Source organism: Dama dama, chromosome X (assembly GCF_033118175.1).
Source record: "Dama dama isolate Ldn47 chromosome X, ASM3311817v1, whole genome shotgun sequence".
Taxonomy (NCBI): Eukaryota; Metazoa; Chordata; class Mammalia; order Artiodactyla; family Cervidae; genus Dama; species Dama dama.
The window spans coordinates 65035549-65057734 of NC_083714.1; positions in this window are offsets into that span (position 1 = coordinate 65035549).

Consider the following 22186-nt stretch of genomic DNA (forward strand, 5'->3'; position numbering starts at 1 on the left):
TAGTAATCATTTTCACCATAAATCTATTTGCTACACCTTTTGGCTTCCTATTTACTTTTCAGCTGTTAAATATATAAAGAACTGTGATTTGGTCACAAATTGTAGAAAATATAAAACATTTTCATTCATTCAAGTTTTAAGTTATGTCCTATTCAAGATATTCTGGAAGTGACTTAAAATGTATTGTTTAGTTCCTTCAAATGACCTTCCGTTTAACTCAAAGCAAAGGAACTTGGCAATAAGTAACTGCAAGGAATATTCTACAGCAAGAAACGCCATGATGCCAGATGAATGTGAGGAAACCATATGGCTTCAACCTTTCCCTCAGATAACTGTGTTTACAACATAGACACAGAATGTCTTGTGACAGCTAAGTGTGTGATGGAGACTGGTCCTTGTCAAGACATAGCAATGTTTCTCTGTTCTCAAAACTACCATAAGTGATTTTCAGATAAGATGCTTTGTCGTTACCTCCAGGTTATTTCTCTCCTATGTGGAAGCATGTAGAGTAGCAGATACTATTGCGTCATAAGCCTCTGGAAGAATTGTTACTCAAATTTCGTTCCCGCTAAAGTTGAATTACTGTATGGATTTAGAAGTTGACTTTGGTGTTTAGTCAACACACTTGGATCCTGCTCTTTCAAGAAGGAAATTTATTTCGTCTGCATAGTGTGAGAGTTTAGGGACTAATTCATAGATTGTAATGGACTTTGCATTTACTGCACTGCATGGGGTGACAATCACTGTTTTGTTCTGCCTAAATCTGATTTTATATCATCTTCACATATGGCTCTTCAGCGTTATCACCGCTGGACTTCGCCATAGGAGCTGTGTACTCTTGTTCTACAGCTCCAGTTGTGACGGGGTACATAGAGAATGGCACTGGATAACTGAGCCTGTCAAGAAAGGATGGGTAGAGAAGAAAATGGATGTGTCATTTCTTTCTCATTCAGCTTCACCATAAAACTACTTTCAAAATGTGACTAGTTATTTGGTGAAGATAAGATTTTCCAGCTAAATTTCTATGAATGAAATGGTTGCACCTCAATCTTGTTTAAATGTGAGTATGTACTTGATTCTTAGTAATATGCCACTGGCTCATTTAAATGCCTAGCAGAGTCTCGGGCTACCAACAATCATGTGACAGGACAAAAAACTCAAGCTTGGGCTTCAAGAAAAAAATATATGTATATCATCATTATTGTCCTAGTTATGGCATGTATATTTATTATTGTTCACACCATCTATTGAGAGCTTTCCATGTCAGGCACTGAACTCAGCCCAGTTCCAAATATAATTTCACTGAATCTTGGCAACAGCTCTGTGAGTTATCATCAATGATTACCGTCACTTTACTGATGAGGAAAATGAGGGTCAGTGAAGTTAAGTAACTTTACCAAGGTATATGATTAAATGAGACTAGAATTAGAACCAGACTCCAGACCCCAAGCTATCCAGTGCTGTTTCCCATACCTATGCACTTTATTTTTCAGGTATCTTTCAATTGAATTCCAAAGAGAGAAATAAATGAATCTTTTAGATCATCTCCATGTCCTTTATCCATCCTTTTCATAAGCATAACTATTTCAGGAGTTGACTTTGTCTTGAAGACACTATGTCAAATTTTATACTCAGATAAAGGTCACTGAAGTAGTGAGCATGTGCCTATGGGATGAATTTGTCTACCATGAATTGTATATCATCCCAACACTGTGGTTAGAATGACTATATTTACTATGTGGACTGGGGTGGAAGTGAGGAATGGATAATTGTGCTGCAGCACTAAAAATCTATTACAAAATTTGCCTGAGAATTCATGAAGTTTCCAAAACATCCTGTATCAGTCAGTTACATTCATATTCCTGAATATTGCTGGCTTCTTCATTTAATTAAGTACCCTATTTTAAAGCCATATAAAATGCATTATGCTCTATGTATCTTTTGACATACGGCCAATTGTGTATAACACTCTCAAGTTTGCCAGCTGTGTTTCAGGAACAAAAATGTTTTGTTTCCAGACATCTTGATAGAAATCCTAAAGTTTGGAAGAAAACAGAACTTCTTGAAAATGTGATTTTTTTTTAACCACCAGAAACTGTGAGGTGATATTAAAAAAAGAAGAGTCCTTGATTTTACCATAATGGCAGCCTTGTTGTTTTTCAATAATAGCACATTGCCAGATTGTATTCAGCTTATTTTCCACCGTGACTTCTAGTTAGTCCCTTTACTTTTTGTTTCAGGATCTGACAGAATAAAGAATGCTTCTCCGATCTGAGCCAGACTGTGCTTTGCTGTGTTAATCACAAAAAGAAAATTTTAGGACCCACAGAGACTGGCTAAAGGGATTTAGACCCTAAGAAATGTCATGTCTAAAACATAATTAAATGTTATTTTCAGTGTTTCCTTCCATCCGCCTTAAGGACAGACTCTTCACTTACACAAATTGCTTAGAACTGGTGACTGAGACCGATGGTGGGTGGGTGGATGGTGGTGGGGGTGCTGGTGCCTTTACTCTGAGCCTTGGAGCTCTGGTTCAGAGTGGGTTCTGACTTCCTTTTTTACCTCTACCAAAGGAGAGAGTGGGAACCTATGATGACATATATTTCCAACCTCTGCCAAAGGTATGATCGTACTAGACTAGTGTTTTTGTAAACTCTGGATTGCAACCCACTGGTGGGTCATGAAATCAGTTTAATGAGTTTGACCAGCATTTTAAAAATAATTTGAAATAGGGTTTACTGCACATTTTCAAACTTCTGTTTCAGTTGTGTGTGTCTCTGTGTGTGCTGGGTCATGATATAAAATGTATTTCTTACTGATGGCTGCAAAATGACAAGTGTGAGAACTATGGCATTTGGACATGTATAAATTATGACATTCTTTTGCTTTGTTTCAGAAGAGTCTTTCCCCCCTTCCCCGCCCCTGAGTAAATTAGGGAGTCAAACAAATAAGTAAGATTTCTAAACAAAGGACTTCAAGCTGCCAGTTTGCATATGTTGCTCATTCTTATCAGTGCAGATATGCATCTCTGGTAGAAGGCCATCACCTTTGCCGTTGTAGGAAAAAAAGCATATCTTGCATAAGAAAAGTGGCCATAATTAATTAATGTCTTCTATTTGCATAGGGGGGGAGAAGCTAATATATATACCAGAAGCAAGGATTCAAATCCAAGTGAAAAATTTTCATCAATACTTATAACCGAACACCTATAATGAACAAAAGCACAGCATTAACAAGAGAAGAGGGTCAGGAATAGAAAAAGAAATGATACCCAGGCTCTGTTGTCAAAGATACTTATAGTCTAGTGAGAGAGACTTGGAAAGCAATAATTCAAGGGAACAGCCAGTGTGGGATTGTCCAAGTCGTTAGTCTATTGGGTCTCAAATCCATCCCTCACACTTCCCTGCTCTGTTCTGTGTCATGATGTGTTGACCCCTACAGGTGGCATTTCCAAGGTTCTTTTGTCAAATTGCTTTTATATGGGTTTGAGCTATGAAAGCTCCTGGTAAGATGTCAGAGGACAGGAAGGTGAAGTCATGATACTCTTCTCCCTCCTTCTTGGTGTCCCTGACACCAGCTAGCTTTTGTAGAAACCTGCTGTGGTTCCAGGTTCCTGTCAGTAGCTCTGACCCTTGGGTTCCAGTTCTGGTTACCTCTGCACTTCCCTTGGCCTTATTGTCCAGTTACTGTAGCAAATTCCTGTTTATGTTCATTTCTTGATTGCTTCACCATTCTCTGTTGGCCTCTCAGAGACTTTTTATGAGCTGTGTTAGATTCCCTTTGTTTTGGGTATTCAGAGTTGTTTCTCTTTTCCTGCTTAGGCTCTGATTAATACATGACTTTAGAATGAGATATTTGTGCATCATTATTATCATTACAATGTGTGTTTGGTGTTCAGTCGCTAGCTCATCTGAATCTTTGATGACCCCATGGACTGTAACCACTAGGCTCTTCTGTCCATGGGATTTTCCAGGCAAGAATATTGGAGTGGGTTGCCATTTCCCCCTTCAGGGCATCTTCCCCACCCAGGGGGTGAACCTGTGGCTCCTGCTGCATCTCCTGCATTGGCAGGCAGATTTTTTACCACTGAGTCACAGAGGAAGCCCTATCATAACAATAAATGAGGTGAAAGTCGCTCAGTCGTGTCTGACTCTTTGCTACTAAGTTAATGCTTATATATGTAAGGTATTATTCTAATTATTATTTATATACTAGCAGCTCTATTTCACAGATGAGGAAACTGAGACACACAAAGGCTACCTAATTTGCCCGAGGTCATATGACTAGTAAAGCATTGCCTTGCTCTGATTTTCAGGCTAGAATTTTTTTTTTTCAACTACTGAGTGCTTTACTCATAGAATTCTTCTGTTAGGTATAAGTATTCCTCAAATTTATCATGTATTTTGTAAATTCAGGTATCTTTTTTTTTATTTGAACCATCGTTGACATACACTATTCATTTCAGATGTATAATATACTGATGTGACACTTATATACACTATGAATTGATCACCAAGATAAGTCTAGTACATAACCATCTGTGACCATACAAAGGGATTGCAATATTATTGACCACATCCCTTATGCTATATATTACCATCCCATGACTTACTCTGATTTTACAACTGAAAGTTTGTACTTTTTATTTCCCTTCATCTATTTTGCCAATCTTCACTCTTCTCCCAGATTATAGTATTTTTTGATACTGAAGGATTGCTTGATTGATGTAAATGCAAATGTATTAAGCATCTATTATATACCAAACACTATGAATAGGTGCTATGGTTGCAAAAGACATGATTAACTGTGCTCTGTAAATAAACAGCCCTTCTTCCAATCTGATTTTAAAAGTGTGATGGCACTGCTAAAAATCAAGGACTAAAATCAAGTGAAATAGACATCCAAATCCCAGTCAAGTGAGATCTAGATGGTTGCCTGGAGATGATACCCGTTTACTTTTGAAATAAACTAGCATTCAGAAATATTGCTCTCTGATTCTCAAAGAAATCATTTGCAGCCTTGTCCTGAAAACCAGTACTCCTTAATTTGTCCATTTGAAGTAAGCATTCATTTTAGTACCAGGGTAAATCAGGTCGGTGAAGCAATATTTCCTTTGTAGCTAAGCAATCATTGATACCCAACATTATGGTTGTTTCTCATTACTGTAGTTCTGGGAGCTACTTTTCTCAAACTTTCTCAATCAATATAATATAAATCTATCAGCTACCATCCAAACAACCCTCTGGGTATGGGTTATTCAGTATGCATACAAGGCTACTCATATTATGGACTGAAATGTAAAATCAAGCAGAATGATGTGCACACAGCTGTTTTATATTTAGTTGGTTTTCTAACGTGAGCTAATTTGTTGTAGGGACTGAGGGCATTACTAAGATTTATTTCAAGTTTCGGATGAGATAAAATTATTGTTTGAAGGTGAAACTTTAGTCTCCACTCAACTTGAGCAGAAGTTACTTCTGAATTTCTTAATGTTGGGTGGAGTAAAGTGTTTGATATATTAGCATATACAAAGATAATAAGGCTTCACAACACTTCCTCCCTCTGTGAAACCAACACCTTAAAGTTCCTACTTTCCTTTTATAATGATAAATGTGAATAAAAGCCAAGGTGATATGAATATCACTTGGACTTGAAAATGGTCTATGTGAAAATTAGATGGCGACTGCATAACAAAACACAGTGTTCACCTTGTTCTTAGATTTATATCTTAACTAAATGCTCTGACAGAAGGTAGGGCTGTTCAATGGATACCTAATGCATGGAAGTTGTTTTCATTTATGTATATTTTCCCCTTGGGCAAAAATGAAGCACAGAAGGGAGAAAAAAGACCTTGAGGGGAGGGAAATAGCATCCTCTGGTTTCAGAATTAACTGGTTCTCTCTCTCGAAACTACTCTATGGCAGAAAACCTTGTAAGAAGTCAGCATGAACCATTATTCAGGAGAACTGCAACTTCTAAAATGGATGAAGTTAGCAACCCCAAACGGTACAGTATTGTATGGGTTGTGAAACCTACATCTACTTTGTTGGCAGGTTAACAGGGTACAGAATGTTACTTATAACATTGGAAAAAATAATTGTAACAATGGAAAAATAGGTGGAACAGAATCATTTAATTTTATCAGTGGATATTTTAATTTATTGAGAAATCTAAATTTTAGAGGAATGCTAGTCTCACTTCATAAGAATTTCTGTTGTTCTTGTTGGCTCATTATGAAGAGTTGGATTTGTTGTTTAACTTGAGACACTAGCAAGTGGAACACATACCTATTTTCTGCTTCTAAATAAACAGGTATATTACCCATGTTATAGAATAAGATTTTATTTAAACACCTTGCTTATATTAGTGACCCATTAAATGTGTAGTGAAACAAATGTTATAATTGAACAACTTTAAAGGCAATATTGTTTAATAATAGGAAATCATCTATACAGTTCAAATATTAGTATAGGGCCTGAAGAAAAAAAAATATGCAAACAAGCTAAGTTATAACCAAAACTTAATATTTTACGTGCCACTATTACTATTTGATTTCTTTACTCAGTTATGTTCACTGCCATCTTCACAAGGAATCTAATGGTTTCTATCTCCTAAATATCTTTCTAATCTATATATTTACTTCCTTTCTCACAGCCTCTACACTGGATCAGGTTGCCTCTCATGTGGACCATTACAATATGATTCCAAACTGTACTATTCCCTTCACATTGGTCCTTCTCTAATCCTTTCTAATTTTTTTTCCATTCTTCAGTCAATGTGATATTTCTAACACTTTAATCATATCAATTCTCTGCTCAAAACATTCCAGTGTTTCTCCTTTTTCCTCAGGATGAAGTTCAAATTTCTTAATATAACTTATTAGTTCCCACCAAATCTAACTTTGGCTTGTTATCTCTGAGATTTAAGCACAGTCAAGGTAGATATTCTTAGAAGACTGAAATAACCAATTTTTTAGCACATTCCATTATAAAGTACCTTTTTATAATGTTCACGGGATTCTTGAGGTAAGAATACTGAAGTGGTTTGCCATTCTCCTCTCCAGTGACCACTCTAATGGCAGAAACCAAAGAGGCACTAAAGAGACTCTTGATGAGGGTAAAAGAGGAGAGTAAAATAGCTGACTTAAAACTCAACATTCAAAAAACTAAGATCATGGCATCCGGTCCCATCACTTCATAACAAATAAATAGGGAAAATATAGAATAGTGACAGATTTCATTTTCTTAGGCTCCAAAATCACTGCAGACAGTGACTGCAGACAGGAAGTTAAAAGACACTTGCTCTTTGGAAGAATACTTACGACAAACCTAGATGGTGTATTAAAATGTAGAGACATCCCATTGCCAACAGAGGTCCACACAGTCAAAGTGATGGCTTTTCCAGAAGTCGTGTATGAATGTGTGAGTTGGACCATAAAGAAGGCTGAGTGCTGAAGAATTTATGCTTTTGAATTATGATGCTGGAGAAGGCTCTTGAGAGTCCCTTGGACAGGAAGGAGATCAAACCAGTCAATCCTAAAGGAAATCAACCCTGAATATTCATTGGAAGGACTGATGCTGAAGCTCCAATTCTATAGCCACCTGATGTGAAGAGTCAACTCATTGGAAAAGACCCTGACGCTGGGAAAGATTGAGGGCAGGAGGAGAAGGGGATAACAGAAGATGAGATGGTTGTGACTCCATGGACTGTAGCCCGCCAGGCTCCTCAGTCCATGGAATTTGCCTGGCCAGAATGCTGGTATGGATTGCCATGCCCTCCTCCATGGGATCTTCCCTACACAGGGATTGAACTTGTATCTCCTGCATCTCCTTCATTACAGACAGGTTCTTTATTGCTGAACCACTGGGGAAACCCTTGTCAGCCCTTAAAAAAGATTAAATTCCATTAGAGGTGAGCTGAGTACTCCCTTCTCTGATGAAGGATACATTTTGGCAAGCTATTTGAAGTCTGAATCCTATTTGGGACTTCAAGGAATTCCTGTAAACAGGTATCTCAACTTTAAGTTTCTCCAAAGATTTTGGTCAAGGCAGAATAGGGTGAAGTGAGCTCCTCCTCAAGAAGTTAACTTCTTCTTGAGGAGGAGCTCTGGCCTCTCCAGGTTGATTTTTAGTAGTGGCCAGTGAGCCCAAATTACCTGGATTTACAGTCTTTTCCCTGAAAATCTATTTTTGGAGTCTCTCTTCTCAACCCTGACAAATGTATCTCTTTGGAGGGGGGGGGGGGTCCTAGTTCTACTTAGAATAGTATTTTAGGTACCAGATTACATCACCTCCTCTGGGTTTCCTTTAATAAACTTTATCTTAAGTAAATTTCTCCCAGCACCATCTGACGTGTAACAAACTGACTTGGAATCTTACTGACATAGGTGAAAATACTGTTCTGGAGTTATCAGAGTGACCTTAGACAAATCACTTAAATTCTCTAGGTTACTCTGAAAAATGAATATACTACCCCCTGGCAGGCTTGATGGGCAGGTTTGATGGGCTCCACAGACATCATGCTTCCCCAAAGCTTTCTCCATATCACATGGTTTTACCATTTCCATCAGAATCATCTATTTTTCCTTCAGTCAGTCATTCAATATTTGTTGAGTGTCTATTCTGTGCTAGCCACTGTTCAAAGTAATCAGAGTAGTTATATGGGAGGGAGGTTCAAGAAGGAGGGGATATATGTATACCTATGGCTGATTCATAGGTATAACTGTTGATAAATGGCAAAAAAACAAAAACAAAAAAAAAACAATATTGTAAAGCAATTATCCTCCAATTAAAGATTTTTTTTAAAAAAAGATTACTGTCTTAAGGAGCTTATATTCTAATAGTGGGAGACAAACCATAAGGAAAATAGATGAGTAAAATATATAGTATATAGAAAATCAGCACTGTCAAGGAGAAAAGTAGAGCAGAGTAAGTAATGTTACAAAGGCCTTGGTGGAGTAGGGGGTTGCAGTAATCAAGGTAATCATTGAGGAGAAGAGTTTGAGTGCAGATCTCAAGGAAGTAAGTGAATTAGATAAATGGATATTAGGAGAAGAAAATTTCAGACAGAAGGAACAGACCCCTAAGCAGATAGCGTGTTTGACATGTTTGAGAGAGCAAGGAGGCCAGTGTGATTGGAGCTTAGGAGAATGAGTGGGAACATTCATTAGGAAAAGGTCAGAGAGGTCATGGGGAGTAAATCATAGAGGGCTTCATGGGCTATCTTCCCTGGTGGCTCAGACGGTAAAGCGTCTGCCTATAATGCGGGAGACCCGGGTTCCATCCCTGGGTCGGGAAAATCTCCTGGAGAAGGAAATGGCAACCCACTCCAGTGTTCTTGCCTGGAAAATCCCATGGATGGAGGAGCCTGCTAGGCTCCATGGTGTTGCAAAGAGTTGGACACGACTGAGCGACTTCACTTTCTTTCACTTTCATGGGCTATCATGAATACTTTGGCTTTACCTCTGGTTGAAACAGAAATGTTTTACAGGGTTTTGAGCAGAAGATTGATGAAACCTGATTTTTATTTTTGCTTTCTTAGATGAAAATAGACTCTAGGGTAAGAAGGAGGAGAGCAGGAATGCCAGTTGGGAGGCTACTGCTGATGGTGGTGGCAAGGGCTCATCCCTCTCACATCCTCCCATTAAGATTTAATAGTTTTGTGTTCTATTCAAACATGTTCTCAAAATTCCTAACTAAGTGGTTAATTAATAAATATTATTTCATAAGAATTTTAGTTTTTTAATTCATTTTTTTAGGTGGACCCTACTTAAGTAGCCCAAGGATGTAGAGATGTTTGATTTACTGAGCTGAGGTTCAATAGAGGATTAGGAACTCCACTTTCCAGGAAATCTTTGTGCTGCAAGCCCAAGTTCTTGTGACAAATTGGGTTCCATGTGTCACTTTGGCAGCTTACTTTTGTTTAGACTCAGAATTACTTTGGCTCTGAACTCCTTTAGGTATATAATTAGGGACTAAATCTAGGTTCTTAAAAAGAACTCAGAAGGCAAGACCTAACTATTACAAGTAGTAGGAACATTTATCCTCATTCACCTTAAAAACTGAGCACTTTAAATCTAGCTCATAAGCAGAATCTTCCTGATTCATTTCCCACCTCTCAGTCCAAAAAGTTTATGTTTCAAGTTTCAAAGGCTTCTGAGTGTCCCCATGAAAAAAGCAAAATGCTTTATACAACAAATGTGATGGCAAATTCTTCTCCTCTGGATTAATCCCAGAAGCATGACTATCAATTTAGTCCCCAAAAATCATCATTTGAGGAAATGCATGAAAGAGTAGGGTCAAGAAACACCAAAATATGTATTCGCCATTTGAGTCAATACAGAAAATTTGTTTTCCAGGTTTCATATGTTGACTTGAGCAAAGAAAGAAAATCTAGCATTTGATTAGCCCCTCAGGGAGGGTCTTCCCTGTTGGCTCAAACAGTAAAGAATGCCTGCAATGCCAGAGATCAGGGTTCAATCCCTGGGTTGGGAAGATCCCCTGGAGAAGGGAATGGCTACCCACTCCAATATTCTTGCCTGGATAATTCTATGGACAGAGGAGGCTTGTGGGCTATGGTTCATGGGCTCACAAAGAGTCAGCACGACTGAGCACCTAACACTTTCACTGTCTTTGCTCAAGAACATGGTAGGACTAAAAAGGATTCAGCCACTGACCATTTCATCTTTTTTTAAAATAGATGTTTAAGGGGAAATAATAAAACAGTATTCACCAAAGTTTTGTGGTTCCTTCTTTTAGAACTTTCTACTTCTGGGTCAACCTAAAAAATTACTGTAGTATTTAAAAGTCACTTTAGGGAAGGTGTTGATCAACAAAGACATGCCTTTTCACCTTTTCATGAATCAAGATGAGACATTTTGTCTATTTCACTCTCTGACTACTCTTTATCTTCAGAAATTGTTTATTCTTTGTCTAGAAAACTCCCCTTGACCTTCATGTTTGTTCACCATAAGACATTTGGAATTTCTTTATCCTTTCTCTAAAAATAACCATCTAGCACAAAGAAATCTAGCAAATAGGTATCATGTTGTCATGTAATATTATAGGATAATTAAATTCATCTAAATATGAAATTTTTTTTTATTTTACATGACTGAGCTTAGTACCTAAAGGCTCCAATCACCCTCAACTAAATTGACAAAAATTGGAAAATGAAAGCATAGTTTCTAGATTGAGAGTGTATATATAAAATCAACAAAGCCTGACTTTTTCTTTCATTATATATTAGCTTTGGTCTCCTTACAATTATCACTGATTTACCTCATGTATACTAGAGTATCACATCACACAACTTTATGAGACTCTTTTTGTGTATGCAATGCAGTACCAAATTCTCTGGGGATTCAAAACAAACCCGCCAAATTCCTTAAAATCCTAATATATTGGGTTGGCCAGGAGAGTCGTACAGGTTTTTAAGTAAGATGTTACAGAAAAACTCAAACAGACTTTTTTGACCAAATCAATATTACCATGAGTTTCCACTGTATTTACCATCTGCCAAATTAAGTATTGTAGATATGAATTCATGAGGATAAGCAATATAGTAGACTTATCTTGGCTAGGAAGATTGATCATTTCTTCTAGAAATATTAACTCTTTAAGACTTTTAGAACTCTTATTAAGAAACTACAGACCTAAAACAAAAAAACAAACACACAACAAAAGACATTTACTTGAGTAAATGTTTACTGATACATTTTATGTTTATGTTGAATATGTCTTCCCAACCCCCAGTCTCCTCAACACTGTGAATATAATTAATTCTGCTGCTATCATTGCACATTGCCTCTTGTTATGTTTCCATTCATTTGTTTGACCATTAAAAACGAGTAAATGATTCACCTCTTTAAATTGTTGGTATTCTACCTGGTAGGCTGCAGTCCCTGGGATCGCAAATAGTTAGACACGACTGAGTGACTTCACTTTTACTTTTCACTTTCATGCATTGGAGAAGGAAATGGCAACCCACTCCAATGTTCTTGCCTGGAGAATCCCAGGGACGGAGGAGCCTGGTGGGCTGCCGTCAATGGGGTCGCACAGAATTGGACACGACTAAAGCGACTTAGCAGCAGCAGCTACATTCTAAGATTTTGTACATATTGTTAATTTCTCATGAAACCATACTCCATCTTGTGTTCCATAAAGTGCTATGGGCTGAATAGTGTCAATCCAAAGTTCATATTTTGAAATCCTAACCCTCAGAGCCTCAATATGTGACAGCATTTAGAGATAGTGTCATTAAACAGGTAATTAAAGAGGGCACAAATCCAATATGGCTGGTATCTTTATGCAAAGAAGAGATTAGGACACAGACATGTTCAGAGGGATGACGACATGAAGAAAACAGGTAGAGGAAGAGGGAGACTGAGGAAGAAACCAACTCTGCTGACACCTAGATCTTGGACTTCTAGCCTTCAGAACTGTGAGGAAATACATTTCTGTTGTTTAAGCCACCCAGTCTGTAGTACTTTATCATAGCAACCCTACTAAAGTAATATATATAGTTAGCCATCTGTTTAGGAATTTGTGTATAGAGCATAAGTATCTTATAATGTGGGGCTGGGAGTAGAATTCTTTGTGAGGCATTTGTAATTTATGATTCTTTTCATTCAGTGTCATTTTTTGTCACATTCAAAGTGTTTCCTTTCACTTTGACCTGTTTCAGAGTTGAGTCACAAGGCATCATTGTTCATGTGATTTGTTTTTCAACTCTAGATGTACACCTTCATTCAACCCATAGTTGTTGTGTGCTTACAGTGTGCCAGGAAGTCATCTAAATATTGAGGACACAGTGTTGAGTAACACAAATTCCTTCCGCTTTTGGGGATTGCAGTCACATGTTGGCAAGAGTCAATGAATATCAGTGGTTCATTTCTTATCTTTACAAGAGTAGATTTTCTACATTAATGGCTTTAAGACAATAGTCAACTACTTCCTATTGTTACATTAGTATAGTTTTAAAGTTTGGAACTTTGTAAAAGTCCAAATATTTTCAACTACTACATTTTAATGACATTCAACAGTGCATATAATATTGTATACAGCAGTTCAGCACATGCTTGCTTGCTTGATAAGCTGTTATAATTGCTCCTTAAATTTGCTGTGGTAGAAAGTGTCAGGTAGCATCACACACTCAGTTTTCCACAATGTTAGCTGTAATAATTGCCACTATTTTCCTTTACCACATTGAGTTGCTATTTCATTTGGGTATTAATTACCATCTATATTAATTTCTGCCTCATTTTTATTTTATAAGATAGTAGAACATCAACTTGATATTGAATTTTTTTTGAAAATTATTTCAGACTCTGTCGGTAGCCTGCCTTCCATATAGTACAAGCTTCAGTGGCTAAATATAGTGTGATAACATACTGTTGAAATGGAAATATCCTGATAATATGGCAAATATTTAGGAAACAGCCTTTTGAATTGTTGCTAATTCAGATGATAAATCTCCTAGATTAAAATAGTATTTGAGCTGTTCTTATGGGAAAAAAAATGTCAGGGTAACTGACATATTTTTATATCTGCTAATTTCAGCATTTGGAGTCCTCCTCTTCCCACTGTCTATAGAATTCTTACAGTTTTCCTTATTTTATTTTTTAAGCTTTTTATTTTGTACTGGTGTATAGCTGATTAACAATGTCATGATAGCTTCAGATGAACAGCGAAGGGACTCAGCCATGTATATATATATGTATCTATTCTCCCCCAAGCTCACCTCTCATCCAGGGTGGCACATAACAATGAACCAAGATCCCTGTGCAATACAGTAGGTCCTTGTTGTTATCCATTTTAAATATAGCAGTGTGAACATGGCGTCTCAAACTCTCTAACTATCCCTTCCCCTGAGCAACCATAAGTTCTTTCCCTAAGTCTGCGAGTCTCTTTCTGTTAAAAGGCTTTTTTTTTTTTGCTTTTGCTTTTTTGTTTGTTTGTTTGTTTTGAGGGCAATGAGGGGGAGTTCTATTTTTCCTAAACTGATTCCTACCTGATGCACAGACATAGCAAAATGTTCCCCTTCTTAGTTTCATGCATTAATCTTTACCATACCTGTTCTGACATGGATTTGAATATGATGCAGCTTATACATTTCTAAAGAGAAAAAATGGAGAGTAAATGTTCCTTGTTTTATGACTGCCTTTTAATGTTGGGGGTTTTTGAAGATGATACAGACACACACTGAAAATTCAACAGATGACCTTAAAGTGCACTAACATTTCAACTGACATTTTCCTACATGATTTATATTTTGCCCAGTGGTCAGACAGTGAATCAGTCAAGCTGACTTATCCTGATTCGTGAAAAGGTGAAAAGGTGTGTTCTCTGTGACTCAACAGCTTTCCTGGGGTGATTTTGGAAACAGTTTTCAAAGACTTATTATAACTTTCTTAGGCTGACTCTGAACTTCAAAACCCTGAAAACAAAGACATCAAAACAGCAAAATGATAAAAAAAAAATATGTAGTTATTATATTTGTAAAACATGACTCCTTCAAGACTGGATGATATCTTTAAAATTCATTGCCTCTTTCTCCCCAACAAATACATGCATTCTTATTTATTGTGAGAACTGATCCAGTGAAATTATTCCTTCATATGTTGGATTGTGGGTTGGGGAATTATGCACATATTTGAGAATCAGGATATATTTAGAATTTCACAAAGATTCACTAAAAAGAAAAGAAAAAAAAATGGATCCAGAAAAAATTGACATTAAAGAACTAAACAGTTTATTCCCAGGAAGAGATAGAGTACTTGGAGGATGACAACTCAAATAGATTTAGCTGTAAAGAACCCTTTTAACCAGAAAGTATTTATAACTAACAAGGTCATTTACTGAGGTGAGAGAATTGATTTGTTGTTGTTTTTTTTTCTTTTCCAAATAAGCATATTCATGCAACTGTTTTTGCCAAGAGTCAAAGCTTTTGGTGGTATATGCAGAGGCAAGAAAAAGGCTGCCTTTGCCAATAAGAACCCCCAGAGGCAGAAGTTACACAGGTTTTAGGAGTGATGGAAATGTATTTCTGCCTCAAATAGTATATAGGCTTCATTCCTAGGAGTTCATTATTTTAAATCATGTGAACAAAGACTGTACATAGTGTGATTGTCAAAGACCAGTGGAAGAGCAAAGGAAAGAACTGAGTGTCCCATTAACCTTTGCTTCTTATGTCAGAGCAAAATCAGTAGTGAAAGGAAAAGGTAAAGTTGAAAAATAAAGAAAAAAAGATCTAATTCTATGAACAACACAAATAACAGAACTGTTAAAAGCATAAAAGAAAAAAAAAATCTATCCTTCTCACATCATCTGTATGAGCTTAAGACTGGAAAGCAAAGCAATATATAGCATTTGCTTGACAGAATGTGTTATGGCACAGCTCATTGCCATAAACAAACAGCAGCAATATACCTTCCCTTTGAAATGACATAGAGATCACTAAACATCCTTCATTATATCAAGGGACTTCAATAAACAGATCTGTGGATTTTGGTGTCTACAGAGTTTCAGTTTTTTAGTTCGATTATAGCCATTTAATTGGGCAGCCTGTTTGGGTTTGAAACACATTGCACATTCACTCCATTCTTTGTATATCTGAAGGGCCTTCAGGTTTCATTAGATAAGTTTAATTTTGTGGGGAAGGGTGATATTAATAGTGTTTCAAATAATAGAGAACTTTTATTGTAGGTAATTGTTCTATCAATCTGTAACACTTCTAACTTTGTGACCAGGTGACAAAATTCAATCTTATGTTTACAACAGAAATGGAGACAACAATGATGCTTTATGGAAGAAGAAAAATCATTGGACTTTTTCACTCTAGCAGTTTAAAATTTCAGAGTGTAGTGTATTTCTAGTTGTTAATAAAAGTTGCTATGGACAACCTTGGTTAGAGAAGGGATTGGGGAGAGAGAGCAACTTAATCTTCAAACAGTGCAATTTTGTAAAAGTTACTGTAAAACTTCAGAGAGATGCCACTGACTATAAAGTTGATAGTTATTTGATTATTGCTACTCAAAAATGACAATTATGGTTTTTTTATATATCAAATCATATTTTGTATTTGGCATTGCAAAATATTGCTATTAAGAGATGACATGTTTCTAAAAGTCTAAATTAGTTTAGGTCATCTGGACCTCTGGTGGGAATACCAGATCACCTGACCTACCTCCTGAGAAATCTGTATGCAGGTCAGTAAGCAACAGTTAGAACTGGACATCGAACAACAGACTGGTTCCAAATGAGGAAAGGAATTCATCAAGGCTGTATATTGTCACCCTCTTTATTTATATGCAGAGTACATCATGCCAAATGCCAGGAAGGATGAAGCACATACTGGAATCAAGATTGCCAGGGGAAATATCAATAACCTCAGATATGCAGATGATACTCCCTTATGGCAGAAAGTGAAGAACTAAAAGGCCTCTTGATGAAAGTGAAAGAGGAGAGTGAAAAAGTTGGCTTAAAGCTCAACATTCAGAAAACTAAGATCATGGCATCCAGTCCCATCACTTCATGGTAGATAGATGGGGAAACAATGGAAACAGTGACAGACTTCATTTTTGGGGGGCTACAAAATCACTGCAGATGGTGACTGCTGCCATGAAATTAAAAGATGCTTCCTCCTTGGAAAAAAAGTTATGACCAACCTAGCCAGCAAATTAAAAAACAGAGACATTACTTTGCCGACTAAGTTCCGTCTAGTCAAAGCTATGGTTTTTCCAGTAGGCATGTATAAATGTGAGAGTTGGACTAAAATGAAAGCTGAGCACTGAAGAATTGATACTTTTGAACCGTGGTGTTGGAGAAGATTCTTGTGAGTCCTTTGGACTGCAAGGAGATACAATCAGTCCATCCTAAAGGAAATCAGTCCTGGGTGTTCATTGGAAGGATCGATGCTGAAGCTTAAACTCCAATACTTTGGCCACCTGATGCGAAGAACTGACTCATTGGAAAAGACCCTGATGCTGGGAAAGATTGAAGGCAGGAGGAGAAGTGTCTGACAGAGGATTCTATGGTTGAATTGTATCACTGACTCAATGGACATAAGTTTGAGTAAACTCCGGGAGTTGGTGATGAACAGGGAGGCGTGCTGCAGTCCATGGGGTCGCAAAGAGTTGGACATGACTAAGCAACTGAACTGAACTGATACTCATACAATCTATTAATGTTTTTACCCTATTTTTATCTTTAGGTCCCAAAGAAACAAACAAACAGAAAAATGTTTGTACTTCTCAGTTTTCCAATTTCTTCTCAGTTCAGGATTATGAGAGCTAAAAGCAGAAAACATTAGCCTTAATAATAAGTGAAGTAAGCTTCAGTCTTGGGAATGATGAAAACCAACATTTTTTTTTTTTTAATTTTCATAGCTATTACCTATGGTACTTGACCTGATTCATATACAAAATGATGGGTGTGATGAAGGACATAGAAAAGATCAGATGCAGCCAAAGAATAAAACAGAAACCTGAGAAAGAAAAAATAGAGAAAAGAATAACAATAAAGTAAGTCAGCAAAACCAAGGTTAATTTTTATACTAAAGTTGTATGCTCTCTATATGTCACATGAAGTCTAAATTTCAAGGGCATAATTTTCAACTATTAATAATTTAGGTCGATAATGGATTTTGAATCATCCACTAAAATATATTCTTTTATTTATTTATTTATTTTCTTCTTAGAGCCTATTATGGACTCTGGAGACAGACCGCCTGGGTCTGACTCCCAGTTCTACCACTTATTGGCTATGCAAGGCATGTCAAGTCACATCATATCTTTGTGTCTCAGTTTCTGAAAAATGGGGAATCAAGGCTTGTTCTGAGTATTTAGTGAGTTTACATATGTAAAATCTTGGAATAGTGCCTGCCTATCAGTTCAGTTCAGTCACTCAATCATGTCTGACTCTTTGCAACCCCATGGACTGCAGCAGGCCAGGCTTCCCTGTCCATCACCACCTCCCGGAGTTTACTCAAACTCATGTCCACCACGTCGATGATGCCATTCAACCATCTTATCCTCTGTCGTCCCCTTCTCCTCCTGTCTTCAATCTTTCCCAACATCAGGGTCTTCTCCAATGTGTCAGTTCTTTGCATTAGGTGGCAAAAGTATTGGCATTTAAGCTTCAACATCAGTCCTTCCAATTAATATTCAGGACTGATTTCCCTTAGGATGGACTGGTCGGATCTCCTTGCAGTCCAAGGGATTCTCATGTGTCTTCTCCAACATCACAGTTCAAAAGCATCAATGCTTTGGCACTCAGCTTTTTTTTATAATCCAATTCTCACATCCATACATGACTACTGGAAAAACCATAGATTTGACTAGACGGTCCTTTGTTGGAAAAGTAGTATCTCTGCTTTTCAATATGCTGCCTAGGTTGGTCATAACTTTTCTTCCAAAGAGGAAGCACCTTTCAATTTCATGGCTGCAGGTGCCATCTGCAGTGATTTTGTAGCCCCCCAAAAATGAAGTCTGTCACTGTTTCCATTGTTTCCCCATCTATCTGCCATGAAGTGATGGGACTGGATGCCATGATCTTAGTTTTCTGAATGTTGAGCTTTAAGCCAACTTTTTCACTCTCCTCTTTCACTTTCATCAAGAGGCCCTTTAGTTCTTCACTTTCTGCCATAAGGGTGGTATCATCTGCATATCTGAGGTTATTGACATTTTTGATTCCAGGTTGTGCTTCATCTAGCACAGCATTTCACATGATGGACTCTGCATTTAAGTGAAATAAGCAGGGTAACAAAATACAGCCTTGACATACTCCTTTCTTGATTTGGAACCAGTCTGATATTTCACCTCCAGTTTTAACTGTTGCTTCCTGATTATATAGATTTCTCAAAAGGCAGGTTAAGGGTTCTGGTATTCCCATATCTTTAAGAATTTTCCACAGTTTGTTGTGATCCACACAAAGGCCTTGGCATAGTCAATAAGGCAGAAGTAGGAGTTTTTCTGGAACTTTCTTGCTTTTCCAAAGATCCAATGGATGTTGGCAATTTGATATCTGCTTCCTCTGCCTTTTCTGAATCCAGATTGAACATTTGGAAGTTCATGGTTCACTTACTATTGAAGCCTAGCTTGGAGAATTTTGAGCATTACTATGCTAGCATGTGAGATGAGTGCAATTGTGCAGTAGTTTGAACATTCTTTGGCATTGCCTTTCTTTGGGATTGGAATGAAAACTGCCCTTTTCCAGTCCTGTGGCCACTGCTGAGCTTTCCAAATTTGCTGGCATATTGAGTGCAGCACTTTCACAGCATCATCTTTTCAGATTTGAAATAGCTCAACTGCAATTCCATGACCCCCACTGGCTTTGTTCGTAGTGATGCTTTCTAAGGCCCACTTTACTTCACATTCCAGGATGTCTGGCCCTAGGTGAAAGATCACACCATTGTGATTATCTGGGTCATGAAGATCTTTTTTTTTGTATAGTTCTTCTGTGTATTCTTGCCACCTCTTCTTAATATCTTCTGCTTCTGTTAGGTACATACCATTTCTGTCCTTTATTGTGCCCATCTTTGTGTGAAATATTCCCTTGACATCTCTAATTTTCTTGAAGAGATCTCCAGTCTTTCCCATTCTATGTCTCTTTGTTGTTCTTTGGAACTCTGCATTCAAATGGTTATGGAAATCTGCATTCAAATGGTGACTGATACTGGAAGTAAAGTCTAATACTGTAAAGAGCAATATTGCATAGGAACCTGGAATGCTCAGTCCATTAATCAAGGCAAGTTGGAAGCGGTCAAACAGGAGATAGAAAGAGTGAACATTGACATTTTATGAATCAGTGAACTCCAACGGATTGGAATGGCTGAATTTAACTCTGATTGCCATTGTATCTACTACTGTGGGCAAGAATCCCTTAGAAGAAATGGAGTAGCCATCATAGTCAACAAAAGAGTCTGAAATGCAGTACTTGGATGCAATCTCAAAAACGACAGAATGATCTCTGTTTTTTTCCAAGGCAAAGCATTCAATATCACAGTAATCCAAGTCTGTACCCTGAGCAGTAATGCTGAAGAGGCTGAAGTTGAATGGTTCAATGAAGACCTATAAGACCTTTTAGAACTAACACCCCAAAAATATGTCCTTTTCATTATAGGAGACTGGAATGCAAAAGTAGGAAGTCAAGAGATACCTGAAGTAACAGGGAAATTTGGTCTTGGAGTATAAAATGAATCAGGTCAAAGGCTAACAGAGTTTTGCCAAGAGAACACACTGGTCATAGCAAACATCCTCTTCAGACAACACAAGAGACGACTCTACACATGGACATCACCAGATGGTCAACATCAAAATCAGATTGGTTGTATTCTTTGCAATCAGAGATGGAGAAACTCTATACAGTCAGCAAAAACAAGACCAGGAGCTGACTGTCTCAGATCATGAACTCCTTATTGCCAAATTCAGACTGAAATTGAGGAAAGTAGGGAAAACCACTAGACCATTCAGGTGTGACCTAAATCAAATCCCTTATGATTACACAGTGGAAGTGACAAGTAGATTCAAGGGATTAGATCTGATAGACGGGAGTGCCTGAAGAACTATGGATGGAGCATTCGTGACATTGTACAGGAGGCAGAGATCAAGACCATGCCCAAGAAAAAGAAATGCAAAAAGGCAAAATGGTTGTCTGAGGAGGCCTTACAAATAGCTGAGAAAAGAAAAAACGTGAAAGTCAAAGAAGAAAAAGAAAGATATACCCATTTGAATGTAGTGTTCCAAGGAATTGCAAGGAGAAATAAGAAAACCTTCCTCAGTGATCAATGCAAAGAAATAGAGGAAAACAACAGAATGGGAAAGACTAATGATCTCTTGACCTATAGCATGCAATTTTACATATATATATGTAACTATGTACACACATATATATGTGTGTGTGTGCCTGCGTGTGTGTGATTATTATTAATACAGACATATCCATTAATAGGTAGATAGAAAAAAAGTGAGAATATATACAAGTATAAGTTTATATTCATTCATTAAACATTTACTGAGATCCTAGTGTGTGCTAAACATGACATTAGTTGCCAGGAATACACAGATAACAGTGTCTGTAATTATGGGCAATCTGATGATTAGGAAACAGTGTGACGAATGCTGCAGGATAAGGGCACCTAATCCAATGTAGTGAACCAGTGAATGCTGTCTAAGAGCAAGTACTCATTCAAGGAACTGTAAAGAGTTCAGTATTATTGGATTATAGAGTATAAGGGGAAAGTGTTGAGATATGAGACTGAAAAAGTAAGGACGGACTTTGAATGCCATACTGAAAAGAGTAGATTTCATTCTGAGAGCATAGGGAGATACTTAAAGATTTTAAATTAAAGGAATGTCATGACCTGATTTAATTTTAAGATAATGTTGTCAGGAGAGTGGAGGATGGATTGAAGGAAGAGTGTGAGGGAGCAAATTAAAACCTGATATTAAAGATGAGACCATTTCCATAATACAGGCATAAAATGATAAGGATCTAAATGAAGCAATGTCATAGGGATAGATAGGAAAAAAACAGACTCCAGAGATGTTTAGGAGACATAGTTCAGAGGATTTGGAGATCAGCTTGGATGGGTGGACAGCATGAGGAAAAAAGATTAGTGAAGGATGACTTTAAAAATTCTACCTCAGGGAAATAAAATGGAAAATACAGGAAGAAGAATAAATTCTGGAGAGGGAATTGTGCATTCAATTTAGGCCATGTGAGCTTAAGTTACTCGTTAGACATCCACATAGTAGACAGTTTAACATGAGTCTGAATATCAGGAAAGAAGTCTGAGTTGGAGATAAAGACTTGAAAACTGGTGGCATATGGTGATAGCTGAAGAAAAGGGAATCTGTGGGTTTAGCCAGGAAGAGAGAGAATGATTACTTGGGAAACAACAATACATAATGGATACATTTTAAAAATGAAAATCTGAGAGGTAAGTGAGGAGGAATATAGAGAGAAGTAAAAGGAAATCCCTCTTGTTTGTCTTAACTTTGTTAAGAGAGTCAAGGAAATAGAAAATTTTATGAAGTGTAGAGGTGTCAAATGATGCTATGATGTCAAATAAAGTTAATTCACTCCACATGTTTTTACCAAGTACAGAATATAGCCAGATCCTATTGTAGGGCTACAGAGGGAAGAAAGAATCCACTGAATTTAGCAACAATGGAGCAATAGATGAC